General features: G+C 27.8%; 1 protein-coding gene across 1 annotated transcript in view; it reads left to right on the top strand.

Annotated features, from left to right (window-relative positions):
* Positions 1 to 235: 235 nt before the first annotated feature.
* Cad88C (cadherin 88C) overlaps positions 236 to 17,669 on the top strand; it is a 253,672-nt gene continuing 236,238 nt past the window's right edge. Inside the window, exon 1 of the mRNA XM_075375504.1 lies at positions 236 to 327. The gene's annotated coding sequence lies outside the window, so the exon portion shown is untranslated. The remainder of the gene's footprint in view (positions 328 to 17,669) is intronic.

Below are 17,669 nucleotides of genomic sequence, written 5' to 3'. Positions count from 1 at the left end.
TAAAAAGGTACCGTAGAATTCTCAACACTGTTATTCTAAACCTCGTCACACCTTGCATAGTACGAAGTAGATTCTTATAAAATGGTATGAACAACTGAACAAACTTCGCGCTCCATTATAGGAGAAAGGTCGGTTGTCTCTGTTCGTTTGTCAATAGATAGCGCAACAGTAGCTCATCCCAACCGCACAACTAAACAAATGTTTGTTGTATACAACACAGCTGCCTTAGTAACGAGTTAAACTTGCAGCGGGAGGGTGCGGTGAATGCAAACGCGGTTCGTCGTTGATAATTTATCTATGTGCACTCACGTGTGGTTCATCGTTTTGGTAAGTAGCTTTTGATTTCTAATATTTTTGAAAATTTAATAGTAAATTCAGTACTTAAGAATTCTAACAAAGTATTTATACTGATCATTAGATTGAAATACTAATAACAATATTATGTACAAGATGTAACTTAACTTAAGTTTTATGACACCGAAATTTTTTATTATTTAAAAATAATTAGGAAAGTTAGCTTTATTATTTAAGAAATGAAAAAAGTTGGTTATTAAGAAAGTTTGTCTATTCAGTGGGGTTTTACTTCTACTTGTCATCAGTGTTTCGTTATGTTCTTAAAATTTTATAATTTAATTCCATTGAAGTTTACTCGTGTTATATTTCATTCCTATATAATACATACGTAGTTTTCATACATAGGACGGGCTTGGTAAAATATTTATAAATATTTTGCAATTAAAATTGCTTTTATACTATTTAAATAGTTCATTTTAAGAAAGATTTGGTGTTCCACGACTGCACACCCAAATTACTGAAATTTAAAGAATTTGCTTGAGAAAATTTAAGCTGTGCAGTTATTTATTCATTATAACAGAACAATAATAATACTAAAATTTTAAAAAGTACGCTGCATATAATAAGCGTAAAAGAGGCGAGAGTAATGCTTTAATGTTGTATTAATTAGAGCAAGGATGGCCAGGTAGCTTAAGTTAGTAATGATTGTTATATTTTTTTGTCATAAGTGGTAACAATGTTCAGCTGAAAGAATATGATTACTACTGTGTTGATAAATTAAATTTGGAATTTATTTTACTTATTTACTCGCGCATTAGTTATATTTTCTTTTATACTTTGGGTGGTGCTAATTATCTAAATAGTTTAGTTGATGTGAAAAATTCGTTGTTTGCTGGATTATTATTTACTATTACTGTTTTTTTCTTTTTTTTTTATTATAGTTCATATTTCTATTAGACCGTGAATTTTCTTGATATAAAGTAATATAATTCAATACGCTGGTAGGGAGGCGTGTAGTTTATTTTAGCGAAGTAGTATTTCTTTATCTAAAGCTGCAAACTCCCGTTTTATCGTACATCATTCACAGATTTTATATTTCAAACAATTTAGGAAGTATTAATATATTCTTAATAGTACTAATTTTTCCACTTTTTTTTTGCCATCTTGGAAAACTAGATATAAAATGTGAAGTATATATAATATTCTTGGATTTGAGAACTTAATATTTAATTTTTACCGAATATAATACAAAAGCTCCAATCTTTTGAAGTAGATTCCGTTGTTATTAAGAACAATTTCAAAGCTGAATATATCAAAACTGGTTCTTCTGATTCTCAGTATGCTTTACGTAGAATTCTGTATTTTCACATATTTTTAACACTTGCAGACAATATTCATAAGATTAATTGATTTTACAAACCGATCAATTTTTAGCTACATGTCACATTTTACATGAAGAGAAGTACTTTTTATATTGAGCTTACAAAACCAACTAAACATCTTTCATGAAAATGTTAAATAAAAGTAAGAATGTAGTTTCGGATGATTCCTTACTTTCTTTGAATGCTTCACGAATAGTTCGTAAATGTGATATATATATATATATATATATATATATATACTCAATAAGAAAAGATTTGATAAAATAGTTAAAAAAAAAATATGGTAAGAATAGAATAACATGGGGTTTAGAATCCAATAACGGTCCCATAAGTGTCGATGTTTCACATTGTAATCAATTAAATTTTGTTTTACTTATATGAACTAGTCTTGTTGGGATTTCATCTTTTATTGTTTTGTTTTTTTTATCCGAATTTCGTTTCATATTCTTTCCTACCATTATTTAGAATAAAACTCTTAAATGTTTATACATTTCAAAATTTGAATAAACTTTTTTAAAAAAGTGTTTTTCTTTCATTTTATTTCGTTTTTTTAGATTTTAAAATTATTTCGACCACTGCAATCTGTATGGTTTAGTAGCTTATATTAAGTTTTAGAATAAAATCTACAGATGATGAATAAAACCGATGAAATTTGTCCTCCTTTGAAGACATTAATGTGATGAATATTTCATATTTCGTTTTATTAATGGGAAAAAGTAAATTTTAGTTTAGACTAATTTGTTTGATATTGGTATTGTAATTTGCGTAATATTATCTTACATTCGTTCTTGAATCCTTTTTGGTGGTGACTGTATAATTTTGTTTTAAGGTTTTTTTATTGTTTATTTTTTGTGTGGGTTCCTGGTTATTTTCCTAAGTATAAAGGCGTTACGTTTTTTAATTTATTATAGATCGCTACAATTATGTCGATGAAATGTCACATTAGGATTTGTAGCATTCTTTTATTGTAATCTTGTATTACTTGTTCTCAAGCCTAGAAATAAAACTTAATCTCTTATTGTAAGAATCAGTGAGATATATATTTAAAATATATGTCAGAATGCAATCTCAAGTATTTTAATATGTTCAATCAAATCGAAATGGATGTCAATACTGTGGGTTTTCTGATGAAATTAAATCTTAAAAAATTTTTAATAATTTAGAGTACGACATTTAAAATAATTGGCTATTAGGATGAGTTGTCGGTGTACTATTTCGAACAATTTTATTTTTATTTGTCCAAATAAACGTTGCTTTTTATCTGTTTATTGTAATTGCAGTGAAATTATTTCTATTTATTGTCTTACGTGGGCGTAATCTATTTTTAATCAAATACAAAATATGGAATTGCAATTGTTCAAAGATATTTGAAATAAAACAATAATGATGTGTAAGAGCAGAAATGGTGTCTTAGTTTGAAAATTGATCGCGCTAGTCTGTAAAAATCATTTTCTACGTTTCCAATTTTCGTTTATATCTTTTGTAGGTGGCTAAAAAATTTGTTATAGAATAAGAATTTATCTCAATATATTAACGAAATAATACGTATAAATTTGTCAGGGGATTACTAATGTCTTAGACAGGTTGGAATACAATGTTAATTTGTTGTTAAAAATCTTCTAATTTTTAACGTAAATTTTAGAAACTTTGAATCGTTCTCTTTGACAACAATAAAAGCTTTCGAAAAACGATATAATAAAATCTTCCGTTTGTTAGATTCGCCAAATTAAAAAAAAAATGTTAAGAATTTGTTTCGTATAACATTGGTCGTCCAATTACTTCATAAAGTAATCCTTATTTTCTCTTTCTCTTCGAACGTTTAGGACATAGCTTGTAAAATTCTGGGTGTAATGAAGTTTCATAAACGAACCGTTTATTATGCTAAAAGGTATTTCATTTGTAAAAATTAAACATAAATTTATTTTTTTATTCCTCTCAGTAGACGATTTCGTTTATTAAATAATTGTCGCCAGCAGAAAACTGAGAAAATGGTATATAATTATAAAGAAAATAACGTTAGGTAAATGAAAAAAAGAAGAAATAATAATATACCATGATTGGAAAGTGAAAAATACTTAGAAATATAAATCAAATATTAATTGTTTAAAAAAATACAAATGACTGTTTTCTTTGGCAAACGCAATGGAAAATGCAAGTTTAAAAGTATCTGAATCACTAAAACCTTTGTCAAATAGCCCATTTTTAGTTTTTTTATACTTTAAAATGTACATATGCTTACTGGTAATGGTTAAGCTCAATAATGAATTTCATTGTTAGAAGACAATTTTAATTGGCATTAATAAACCATCTATCCAGTTGTCAGGATTTTACAGGTTTATTATTAATTTTTATAAAATTAGGAAAAGGTTTTCCCTCCTGTGCTTATTAAAAAGTAAGACCCGAGAAAGTGAAAAAAAACTCTCGTTATGAAGGTTATTCAAATGTTTATTAAGTTCACAAGGCTCGATCGCCATTATATATACAAAATAAAAAAGCCTTGCTAAACGATTACTAAAATAAATAGAAAAACAAGACAACACTTAGAAACCTCTTTTAAAAAAAAATTGCTTAAATAGACAGCCATTTAGTATAGCTCTTTTAAACTTCTATTTGTTTTACGCTGCTACTATTACTCACAAAATTGTGTTTCAGATGTAATTATTTTTTAGAGAAAAGAAGATTTGCACTATCATTTGTATTCTTATGGTGAAAATATTTTTGAGCAACGTAGTTTGTTTAAATGTATAAATTTTCACCGATTTTATTTATTTAATTTTGTAGCATACGCCATTCTTAAATATTACATAGAGCATTAAATAAAAAAAATACAAACGTAGTAGTTTTTATTAAAATTTTATATTAAAAGATTATGTTTTATAAATAAAATTTTATTTTTATTCAGTAAAACAAAGAATAATAATGATGAAAATTATAAAACGTGAAATATTTATGCGAGATGTAGATGTCAGCTCATATTAAAGTATTTCAATATATATTTGTCATAGACTGGCTCTTTTGATAAGTTTTTGGTTCCTTCAGACTCGATTTATTTTGGAGAAATGAAATGCCAAGATAGGATACCACAAAAGTACTTACTTTTCTTCAGCTAATAATACAGCATAGCGTTTTATCATTATATTATTATTATATACAAGTACAATGTTTATTTTGCAGAAATTTCTACAAAAAAGCATATTAGTTAATAAAGACTTTAACTGGAACAGCAATAGACTTAGGAATTTAACTTCAATTTTTTCTTGGAATTAATATCAGAATGAATACAATTGAGATCCTCATTGAGGAAAACAATGTCTGTATTATTTAAAAACCAATTATTAAAATGACAAATTTGAAATTCTGGACATTTTTTATTTGATTCTAAATTACAACAAATAATCAAACAACGGCAGTCTTATAATTTTCTAAGACACGAGACTAACGTTGAGGATTGTAACATTACGTTGATATTATCAGAAAAAAATACATACCCATGTGTTCTTATCTAGCATAAACCATCTATCCAGTTGTCAGGATTTTACAGGTTTATTATTAATTTTTATAAAATTAGGAAAAGGTTTTCCCTCCTGTGCTTATTAAAAAGTAAGACCCGAGAAAGTGAAAAAAAACTCTCGTTATGAAGGTTATTCAAATGTTTATTAAGTTCACAAGGCTCGATCGCCATTATATATACAAAATAAAAAAGCCTTGCTAAACGATTACTAAAATAAATAGAAAAACAAGACAACACTTAGAAACCTCTTTTAAAAAAAAATTGCTTAAATAGACAGCCATTTAGTATAGCTCTTTTAAACTTCTATTTGTTTTACGCTGCTACTATTACTCACAAAATTGTGTTTCAGATGTAATTATTTTTTAGAGAAAAGAAGATTTGCACTATCATTTGTATTCTTATGGTGAAAATATTTTTGAGCAACGTAGTTTGTTTAAATGTATAAATTTTCACCGATTTTATTTATTTAATTTTGTAGCATACGCCATTCTTAAATATTACATAGAGCATTAAATAAAAAAAATACAAACGTAGTAGTTTTTATTAAAATTTTATATTAAAAGATTATGTTTTATAAATAAAATTTTATTTTTATTCAGTAAAACAAAGAATAATAATGATGAAAATTATAAAACGTGAAATATTTATGCGAGATGTAGATGTCAGCTCATATTAAAGTATTTCAATATATATTTGTCATAGACTGGCTCTTTTGATAAGTTTTTGGTTCCTTCAGACTCGATTTATTTTGGAGAAATGAAATGCCAAGATAGGATACCACAAAAGTACTTACTTTTCTTCAGCTAATAATACAGCATAGCGTTTTATCATTATATTATTATTATATACAAGTACAATGTTTATTTTGCAGAAATTTCTACAAAAAAGCATATTAGTTAATAAAGACTTTAACTGGAACAGCAATAGACTTAGGAATTTAACTTCAATTTTTTCTTGGAATTAATATCAGAATGAATACAATTGAGATCCTCATTGAGGAAAACAATGTCTGTATTATTTAAAAACCAATTATTAAAATGACAAATTTGAAATTCTGGACATTTTTTATTTGATTCTAAATTACAACAAATAATCAAACAACGGCAGTCTTATAATTTTCTAAGACACGAGACTAACGTTGAGGATTGTAACATTACGTTGATATTATCAGAAAAAAATACATACCCATGTGTTCTTATCTAGCATATCATCTGAAGAGAAGAAATAAATATATTTCAAAATATAAAATTTCTATCTACACTGTACATTTTCTCAATGACTGCTGAAATTTTGAGATTACTGAAATTAATTATAATTTTATACTTAAAAATAACGATAAAATTAGTGCTAAATGTAACAACTATTGTAACCCAAATCTATCAGTCGAAATGCTAAAAATATAAGTAATTCTTAGAGAACTTAATTAATCATTTGAGCAATTTGATTTAAAAGTAGAATAGAAGCGGTAATTACATTATGTTCGATGATCGTAAATCTGTTTCAGTAGGTTCTAAGTCAGGTCGCATATTTTTAATTACTTTTTTAACGAATTGTAATTTTGTGACAGGTGATTTAGTTATGACTCATGTTCGTCACAGACCTTCCTCTTTTTGCTGCAAATTCACTACAATACCAGCCGCTCTAGATCAGCGATGCGTAGCATGATGTACGGACGCGTATGGAAGACCAGCCTTCCGCTACATAATGATGTTACAGCTAAATGTAAATTCAAATTTTACATTATATGACTACCTATCAAGCGACATGACAATGCTTAAATAATATTTGGGCCTTCCTGCTTACATTCTATAAGAAATTACAAACTGATAAAATCATGTGACGTTTGCAGAAGTACGATTATTATTGATCTCAAAAAAATTAATAACTAAGTTCCATACTTACTGTTTCAAGATATTTTTTTAAATATGTAAATTTTATTTCCAACAGTGTAAGAGATTAAACTCTGCCTTACACCATGCAATAATATGGTATTGAATGTACGATGCAAGTTGAATTTACCAGTTTCTGAATTCTTAAATAGTACATTTTATTAATTATTTTTTATTCCAATAACTAACAGAACTCTAGTTTAGACCCTACATAAAAAAAACACAATCTGTATTCAAAGCCGTTATAATCCATAACACGAATTGTTTTTATTTACATGAAAAAAGTCACATTAATAACGTAATCCATTACGAATAAAATCAAAAGTACAAAAACAAAATAAGTAATTAATGTTTATCGTTAAATATTAAAGATAAACGCTCAAAAAAGAAAAGACAACTAGGTGGTCATTTCCGGTGTAAAACAATATATATCAACAGTAAATAAATAAATAAATATACATATTTATATTAAATGCGAAAGTTTGTCTGCATCAGCATCACGTAAGAACCAATCCACCGATTGCTTTCAAATTTTCAGGATAGATTTGTGTTATCCCAGGGTAGAATTAAGCCATAGACATAGGTTGTATCCCCTAGTCCTTTTGGGGATTAAGATATTAAAGATATTCATTAAAGAAACAAAATTTAATCCTTTTACTTGAAACTAAAAATGATTAATTTTTTTTCTTTAATGATTATATGTAAAATACATATTCTCACGAGTATGAGGATAACGAAAGCATCGGTAGTCCACAGGGTTCCGCCCCTGGTTAATCGGTCGGGCAAATGAAGCAAGCACTGACCGGCTAGTATACACACACACACACACACACACACATATATATATATATGTGTGTGTAAATCATGCATACATATGACTTTTTATATGAAAAGAAATGATACCATAAATTTAAAAAGATTTATAATAAAAAATATAATTTAAAAAAATTAAAATTAATTTTTAATTCAAGAAATACATAACGAATGTTTTGTTAATTATCAGGTCACAAGCAAGAGTAAATGAAATAAAACAACAAAAATTAACTCCTACGAAATGCTACAAAAAATTATTTCCTGTATTTACGTAAGCAAAAATCCGTTAACTGAAAACTAATGTTACTTCCTTCGATTTTTAATTAATTCCTGAAGATAATAATTTACAGAAAAGATAAGCTCGTTGGTAAATATAACGTTCTTTTCATTCCGTGTAATATAAAACCGCAGCTTTCAGTGCTATGGTTGCAAAGTGAACCTGGTATCACTTGGCCTAGCAAGTTATTGCAAAAAAAATAATTTTGTAAAAGATGCTTATGAGTTCTGGATAAAATGAAATAAAATATTTGAGTACGCTTTCATTAGCACTTTGATATGGTAATGCAGTATAGTTATACTTACTCTTTCTGTTGGGATTATGTAATTATAGTTTATTTATTATAGAAGAGTTTCCGGTTGTAAGAAAGGGGTTTTTTCCCAATAAAGAATCCTGAAATAAGTGACATAATTTCACAGAGAATTAAAATGTCTGAAAATTATACCTGTATTCTAATAACGTAGCGTATTTTTTAAAAGATTTTTTTAAAAAGAAATCTAATATAAATTTGTTCTTTGTATTATGCCCTTTTCGTAAAAAAAAAACCTTAAACAACAATCTCCAAAATTTTAATTTCACTAAAATTAATTTAAAATCGTCTACTGTTTTTTTTTTTTTTGTTTGTTTGTTTAAGTCTTTTTACATAGTATTTTTCTTATAACTTAGTAGGCCTATTGAATAAAACGTTGTAATCTAGAATCACACGCATTAGGCAAACAGAGAAGATTTATTACTATAACAGTATATGTTTATAGTAAATAAAACATCAACAAAAAAACGTTCATAGCAACCGTCAATCAATCTAAAAATATCAGGGTTATATTTTTTGATATCTCTATATATTATTTTATCTAATTAAACAAAGAAGAGTTCTCCCAAAAATCGCTTCCTTAAAGTTTATATTCCAAATTCATAATATCCCTTTTATACAAATATTCCTTTTGAATTCATCATAATCCTTTTATACATCGATTTACTAATACAAGTAAAAACATAAAGTGATACAGCGAAACTTAATAAAACAATATCGAAAAACAACCAGAATTACAATTTTTTTAAATTAAAATAATAAATAAGGATCAATTAAAGTTAGAATTGAGACGATCATTCACCAAGATTGACAATTCGACAGGTGAAAATATTTGCTCTTAAATCGGGCTCGGGAATTGCTGGAAATACGAATCTTTACCATAAATATGATAATGGCGCGGAATTCGTAAAAGAGGAGAATAAAAACGGTTTTGAGTAACGGTTCTAGAGATGTAAAAAAGGGTTTGTCCCTTCTATTATGAGATAAAAGGATTTCAGAATCGATGAAGTAATTGATAAAATAGTAGCGGCTCCAATGATAAAAAATCCCGCCGAATCTTCATTAAAGGAACAATAAACATGATTTGGTTTGAGTAGTCGAAAAACTCATCGATCAAGAATCACTGAACTTACAGAATAAAAATGGATATAAAAACTTGATTTGAATATTTTTTATTTTGTGGATATAACTATTATAATTCGAATTCCATACTGGAGCTGCACTTTCCAAGACGCAACGAAAACTAAAGATTTACATAAATAAAGTATTGCCTCCCTTCACTGATAGGAAGAACATATTCTCAAAATAAAGTCTAACATCTTATTAGGACTGCCGACTAAATATCAACATGCTCATTCAAAAACAAATTGGGTCAAAAATCACACAAAATCCTTAACCACGTTAATCTGCGGCAATTTGGTAGGCCTTATATTATAATTAAATGGAAGAGGATTTCTCGGACGAGAATATAATATGAACTTAATTTAGATAAGTTCACTTAAAATAGTTCGAGGAACACAATTCAGAAATCGGATCAATATCTTATAAAAATGCTATTCAGTTCTGCAAAATATCTATTCGACGGAAAATATCTATATCGTCTGAAAAAATTAAAAACTTGGAGTGCTTTAAAACAGTAGGTTAGTCGTTAATAAAGTAAAAATAAGAGCGTACCCAGATCTCAGATTAGAATCTGAGGAACACCCGATAAAGTGTCGCACTCATGTAAATTAGAATTATTAAGAAACACAACTGAAGTTGTACTAATTTAGAAGTTGATTTGTGTATCACGGAATGGTAATTATAACAACTGAGAAAGGTGCTCGTACCAAAACGTTATACAGCGGAACGACTAAAATCAAAATTAATTAACCCCTTTGAGAGTGTCAAACGCTTTCGAGAAGTTAATGTGATTAACATCACTGAACTTTAATATCTGCATATTCAGGAGGAAAATAACCATCTTTCGTAAAATCTGAAGGAAAGTGATTATCACTGAAGTTGCAGGACTGCCTCAAAATTTAAAAAAAATTCAAAACTGCTTTAGATCCTCTTGATTTTTGCTTCAGTATCATTCAAGTAGTTTAAATAAGATTCCCTAATTTTAAGTTTTAAAGGTGATCGTTAAAGTTTGAATTTTCATTATAATGTCTGGGAAATTTCTTTTTCCTGTTATATTTATCTTTAAGCTTGACATCCTTGTTATTTCAAGAGTAAACTAATGATGATTCTTATTGTGGTCTCAGACTCCATTTTTCTTGGGCTAGCGGCACACTCATAAAATAAAGAATGAAATTTTCTATCAGCATCATTAACAAAATCCCAATCGACATCACTTATACACTATAAAGAAAAAGAAAAAAATTCGCCAGTTTTTACTACGAGTACAAATATATCTCAGGATTATTTTAAAACAGGTTGTTTCAAATAAATCATTGCTAATTGAAAAGACCAGGGGAATAAAAGTAACTCAGGTATACAAACAGAAATCAGAAGGGAAGGATAATTAGCATTCTCATTACTTAGAGGCGGTACCTCACGTTATACTTAAACTACCTCACACTTAAAAATAAGTCAAGGGTAGGTTGTGATTCTGAATTGAATTTTATGAAGATCATAAATATTTTAAAAATCTTTCGGTGGTTTAGCGTTAAAAGATTCTTGCGCAAAAAATAATCCTTAGAATTGATCTCCGTTACTTTGAAATCCTCCACAAATAAACAATTATTAGTGTTAATTTTGTAATTAATACTATTTATTTGGTTAACTAATTTTGAAGTTGATTCGTGTATCACAAAATGGTGATTATAACAACTGAATGGTAATTTATGTTAATAATTATGTGTAATAATGTTGCAGTTTATATCGTCGGTCAGATGTATTCTTGAATTTGGCCACGGTGATGATGTAAGGTATTCACCTTAAATTCATAAATGCGATTACGAATTATACGGTTGGCCAGAAAGTCCTGTCATTGGACAGAAGTTCAGTAAAATGAGTGAAAAAAGTTTTAATTACCGTGAATCATAACTAGCGTTACAACTTTTAATCTTATATCGTGTCCAAATTTTAGCCAAAGAAAATAAAAAAGTGACCAAAATTCGTATTATACATTTGTATTACTGATTATTATTCTTGAGGTTGGTGAAACCCGGTCTTTGTACGCTAGATTTTGAGCCGGTGCGGTTTTGTTGTGGGGCTTTCAGGAACTTCTTCCTTTGCTTCTTGTCCGGTGGTCCATGTAAGAATAACGGTTATGTTGTTTTTGGCTTAAAACGCTCGCCTAGCCCTACACAGCAGAATACGGCCTGATATTTATTTAGAAATAATGACCGATAGCAAACCAAAACACATCACATAAATCCCTAAATATCAGCCGAGTAGTGGTGATTACTTGTAAATATAAATTATAGAAATTCTACAACTCCATTTCATTGAAATACTCATGAATGCTTACTATTTAGCGTTTTAGTTTATATGAGTGATTTCAATATAACGGCATAATATTTTAAAGTGCTGTTACAGTATTTCTCAACAAATCCATTACCTATCCTTTTATGTTAAAGAAATAGTTGATTTTTATATGATTTATTTAAAAGCTTCTCTTAAGTTCAGCGTTCCTGCTCCGTAATTTTATGATATACTCGTATGCCACATTAACTAAATAAATCTGTAGAGTTCATCGCTTATAATTATAATAATTCTTATAACGTAAAAAGTAGTTTGTATGTGTTCTTTAAATGTACACTTATCTAACTGCTACGCAGTTGTAAATTGTACAGATTAATAATTTACAGTTCATAAAAGTAAACGGTTTTAGAATTTATTCTGTAACATGTAAACTTGTTATCTCGGTTCGTTTAGTTCAGATTCAAACCGATACAACTTAAAGCCAATAACAGTAATGTTATTTACTGGCTTTAGTCGGACGATCTTAATTTTTTTAAATTTTATTGCTATTAAATAGCAATAAAAATAAAAATTTTATTTTTTACAACAGATTTAATAAAATCCAGCCGCTTTATTTTTTATTTTGGATATTAATATAGTTAAAGTGTGAATTTATTTCTGGTTTCATTCTCAAAACTGGTTTAAATTAGTTTTTTAGAAGTGATCTGACATATTTAAAATTAGGTAAGTGTTTTTTTTCTTAAATTACCCCTAATTTGACTTATTAAGCTATGATTATTTACTATTCTGCTTTCATTTGATCTAAAAGAATTTTATTTTAAAGTACTCTCTTAATTAATAAACTAATGAACATTCATAACTACTCTCGTAATAAAGTAATATTTCTTATTAAACGTTTAAATAAGAAAAATCGTCCTTATGAATTGGACTTTTCTGAAAATCACGTGGCATATAAACAGTAAATAAACATCTAATTAAGTTTATGTATTTACGTACATTTATCGGTAGAATCCTATTATAAATTTTTGTTACTGTTTACTGACTCAAAAAGCTTTTGTTTTGAAACTAAATTCTACGGTTTTGTGGTTTAATGTCTCGTAAGTAATGATAGTATCGAATTTTAGCCTTCAGACGATTGAATAAGTTAGAAACATGGATTCTTATTACGATGAAGGGTTTAATAATTTTTAAATCTTTATTGGTCATTATTAAAAATACTACGAGATAAGTTGCTGAAGTAAATTGAAGTGGTCAATTTCAGTCTTATACCTGTTTAGAAAATGAAAAAATTAGCTTGAGTTGGCTAGTCGGATTAACCCCTATTTCTACCTTAGACAATTACACTATTAAAAGGATTTCTCATCTTCTACCTAGGATTTAGATGGAATTCCACCTTAAGACTACATTAACCTATATATAACCTTAAGGCTTATAACCTCTCTTAACTTTATTGATTACATAACCTTAAGACTAATAAGAACAGAAATTCTGAAAATAACGTAATCTATGAGTGAATAGCATTCATATTTACGATATTTTATTAAAAATCGGGTTATTTTATGAAATAGTAAAAAAATAAGAACGGTACTTGTAGAATAATAAATGGTTATTACAGACCTACATTTAGTTCCTGGTCCGGTGCATTTAATTGTCTTTTGTTTTTAGGCGATGGTTGCGGAGCGAGGAAGATTATTTTAATTTTATATATTATTTTTGTTTCAATTTAGTTCTCGAATGAAACAAGCAGTATTTATAAAATAAAGTACCGAAATTAAAAATAAAATGTGAATTACACTCATATTCACTTCAAGTAACGTAATATGTTATATTTTGAAGCGAATTAGAAGTTTCAGATATAGTATAATCAGAAAATAGAAACTTGCCGGAACTAAACTTTGAGATTTACATTATAAGATCAAGAACGAGGTAAAAAGCTAAATTTATTATGTAGTCAGTAATTTCAATTAAAATAATAAAAACAGAACTAACACTGGAAAAAATAATATGAAGGTACAGATTAGTTTATCCCTTTTTGTTGAAAAAGGCTGCATTATACGTACTATCTCTACTCAGCAGAGGAAGAAGAAATATAATTAAATAAATAAAATTCAAACAGGAAAAGAATTGATTCAATCAATCTTCTTTTATGTAGTGAAGGGTAAACCTTTCATAATACGATTTTTTAATGCAGTAATTAGTGTTACAAATGTAATTAACTTTTTTCGTAATTAGTACTGCAGTTTTCTCCTGCTAAATGGAGAGAGTGTGTTTGAGCAGAATACTTTGTTTTCCGATGAAAGGGTACATTATTATGTCTCCTTTCGCTATATGTTCCGTTCTTCCTTTTAATTGTGACGGATGTTAATTATTTGATATATACTGCAGCACTAGTAAGATTTGCTTCTTCTGAAAGTAATGACGCAAATTTTACAGTCCGATCCTATAGTGTGCAGAATGTAAATTTAATTTGTCCAGCTGAGTTTAGCTTGTTGAATTTCGGTTGGCTTTGCTTGTTGAAATGTAGCAGGATATTCGGTTAAGTGAAATAACTAACAGGAAACCACATCGTTGCTCACTTTCCTTAATAAGCCTGGCGTGGGATGTTGTTGTCTGGAATGACTTATAATTTTTAGAAAGATTTTGTTTTGTGTCAGCCCATCTACAATCAGGCTGAGGAACTTAGCCTACACTAGCATTGTAATTATGTCTACTTGTTTTTAAATTATTGTATAGTGAGTTTATTGCTTTCCTAGTAACAACGTCGTAAGTTTCACTAAGTTGAAACTTTGTTGCATGAAAAAAATTTTGATTCATTATATTAATTTACTTTTTTGATTTTGTTCATTTTCTAAGAAAATATGATGTTTTTCCAAAGTATCAAAACATTCTATTTTTTTTTTCGTGCGGAAGATATTTTTATTTTAAATATAAATTTTTTTTGTCACATTTTTGGAAAAAATGGAAATTGTAAGTTGTTTCGGGGGAAGTTGAAGTTGTACTGTTGTTTTGGGGTTTCTTTTTACAAAATATCGACTGTTTTAAATTAAAAAATTTCAATTCTAAACATAAAATCACGCTGGAGTGAAATCAACAGCTCAGGTGTCAAGTAATCGCAAAGGTTAGGCGTAAGAAGTTTGTGTATGTAATTTAAAATAATATTTACAACAAACTGTTAATTTCGGTCCTAGACTAACGATGCATTTCTATAGTCTACCATGTTCAGTTCTTCTTTTATCCTTCGTAACATAATTTTTCCTTCACTTTACTCTGTCTTTACTTTACTTCTAATATTTAGTGAACGCTGACTGCTGGCACAAGTTTTGCCTGAGGGTATTGGTAATTGATCACGCACGAAGTAATATCAGATTTTCTATTACGTAATATATACACGAGTATTTATTTTTTACATTCACTTATTTGTGTTGTTTTCAAATATTTCACATATTTGCTTAAAAGTTTTATTTGCTGTCGTCATCTTTTTTCGTTAAAAGTTAAAAGATACGTGTTCGTAAATTTCCTAATTTTTTAGACTGATATTGTACTTAATTTTTATGCTTAATACGTAGAAAAGAAATTTCCCAGATGCTTAATTTATTGACAACTTTATTTAGACGGAAATTTCTTTCTTCTTTCTTAGCACATATTCGCCTCAGCATAGGATAATTAAAAGAAACAGCCTTTCACGTGGTAATTTAACAATAACGTCTGCATTTGGTTTGAATTTTTTCAAATATCTCCTTAGTAAGCTTAAAATATTCAAGAAATTTCAAAGATAATTTTTCTGTTATTTCCTCTTCTATTTATTTTTAAATTTAAGGTTTAAACACACACTTTTTTGTGCATTGAGGGGTACGATTGTATGAAACCTACTATTTCCCTTTTCTCATACTAGAAATTGCGTATCGATGTAATGTAATTTTGTTTGAGTGTACTTGTGTGCTCAGCATTAGATTATTACACAATATGATAATTACAATTAGATTTAAAACTAAAAAATGAATCATCAAAGTTTCCTTTTGGAATTATTTGTGTGAACATTAGAAAACGTTGTACGTTCAATTTTACAAAAATTAAAATTGCTACAGATGTAATCGCATAATCATGGAAAGAGGATTTGCGGAATTGCTTAAAAAATGCGTGGAACATTTTAGGCTTTATACATCTGAATTTTCTTAAGTAATTTGTAAATAATTAACTAGCATTTATTTATAAAAGGAAAACAACTTTCTATTTTATTAAAAACCATTTTTTTGGTGTCGGTTGATAATCGGTAATTAATGAAATTACTGCACTTACAAAAATGATTCTGACAGAGAAAATCCAAAATTTCAAGAATATAAAATTGAGTTTATATAAGAAATTAATTGCATATTATCTACAGATTTACCAGGAAAAACGTCTCAACATGCATCAGATCACACTGGATACTTTCATCAAATCAAACTCAAGTTACATATAACACTGTGTAAGTGATGAAGGTAGATATAAACATTTTTGTACCCGTTAAAAAGATGTTTACAGGTACGGTTAGGTTTATGTATTAATATGCAAATAATTTATGTAAGCTGTGTATGCTACTCATTAAATAATTTGACATTCTGTTGTTTTTATTTTACTTATTTCCTAGTTAAACAATTATATTTCGATTAAGAATAATTTGTTTTAGAGTTTTAATAGTACAGTGACATTTCATTCCACAATATTCTTACAAGTTATGCAAAATTTGACTTAAATGATAAAATCGAAGAATATGTTATAGGGACTATCGCATTTAAAATGTATTTATCTAGTTATTAAGACCAGGTCTTTTTAAAGTTTTTGTTTTTTTACGACAGAATGTGTCTGATAAGAGATAAAAATAATTCTTGTAGGAGGAGGAATTGCATTTAAAACTAGACTCGAATCGAAGCGATTCGACATTTTTACTAACGTCGACAAAAAATTATTGAGTTCAATATTTTTTTATCCGAAACATCATACAGTACAATTTTTATTTTATCATCACGTAAGATTTCTGTAATGTGTTTTCTTTGTATTTTATTGCTTATTATCAAACAAAAGCAATTACATTTTTGTTAGAATTTTATTTTCCTTGTTGAAATAAAATATGTCGAAATGCGATTACTCAAGTTTTGTTATTCATCTACATTAAACGTTTTATTTTGAATAGTGAAGAGATCAAAAATAGGTATTTTTAGTTTTTAGAAAGAACATTTTCTTACACGAATAATTTTTAAATTCAGTCTTGCAAGAACTATTTTTTAATCATAATTTAAAAAAAAGAAAGAACTATCATTTAGTTAAAGGCAATAAACTGTGGAACGACGAACAAAACTTCAGTTTTCTTTTAACATAGTGAGAAGTAAGGGGAGCACTCTCCATAGCAAATGAACAATCCTACAGGAAAGTAATGAAATAAAAAAAAAACTTTATTAACTAAATCAGATTATGTAAAATTACTTCAAGTTCATTTTAAAAATCTAGTTAAAAATCACGAAAAGAAAAAAAATAGATTGCCAATAAAAACTAAAATACATTATTTTTTATAAAACGAATGAACGATGTATTTAAAAATAAAAAACTTTACGAACTACTACTCTTATTTAATTCCACGTAAGTAGGTCATTATTTTTCATAAAAAGTTTTATATTCTACGATTATCATACTGTGGAAAGCGTTTTTATCGGTTAACTAGTAACATTTACTAGTTCACAGACATTTATTTAAAATAATTTTTCTAATCTACTGGGAGACCAGTGTTGTGAAGCGGTCCCCACGGATC

Source organism: Lycorma delicatula, chromosome 1 (assembly GCF_047948215.1).
Source record: "Lycorma delicatula isolate Av1 chromosome 1, ASM4794821v1, whole genome shotgun sequence".
In the NCBI taxonomy this organism is placed as follows: domain Eukaryota; kingdom Metazoa; phylum Arthropoda; class Insecta; order Hemiptera; family Fulgoridae; genus Lycorma; species Lycorma delicatula.
Note: the sequence above shows the minus strand (reverse complement) of the source record. Positions and strands in the feature narration are given on the sequence as shown.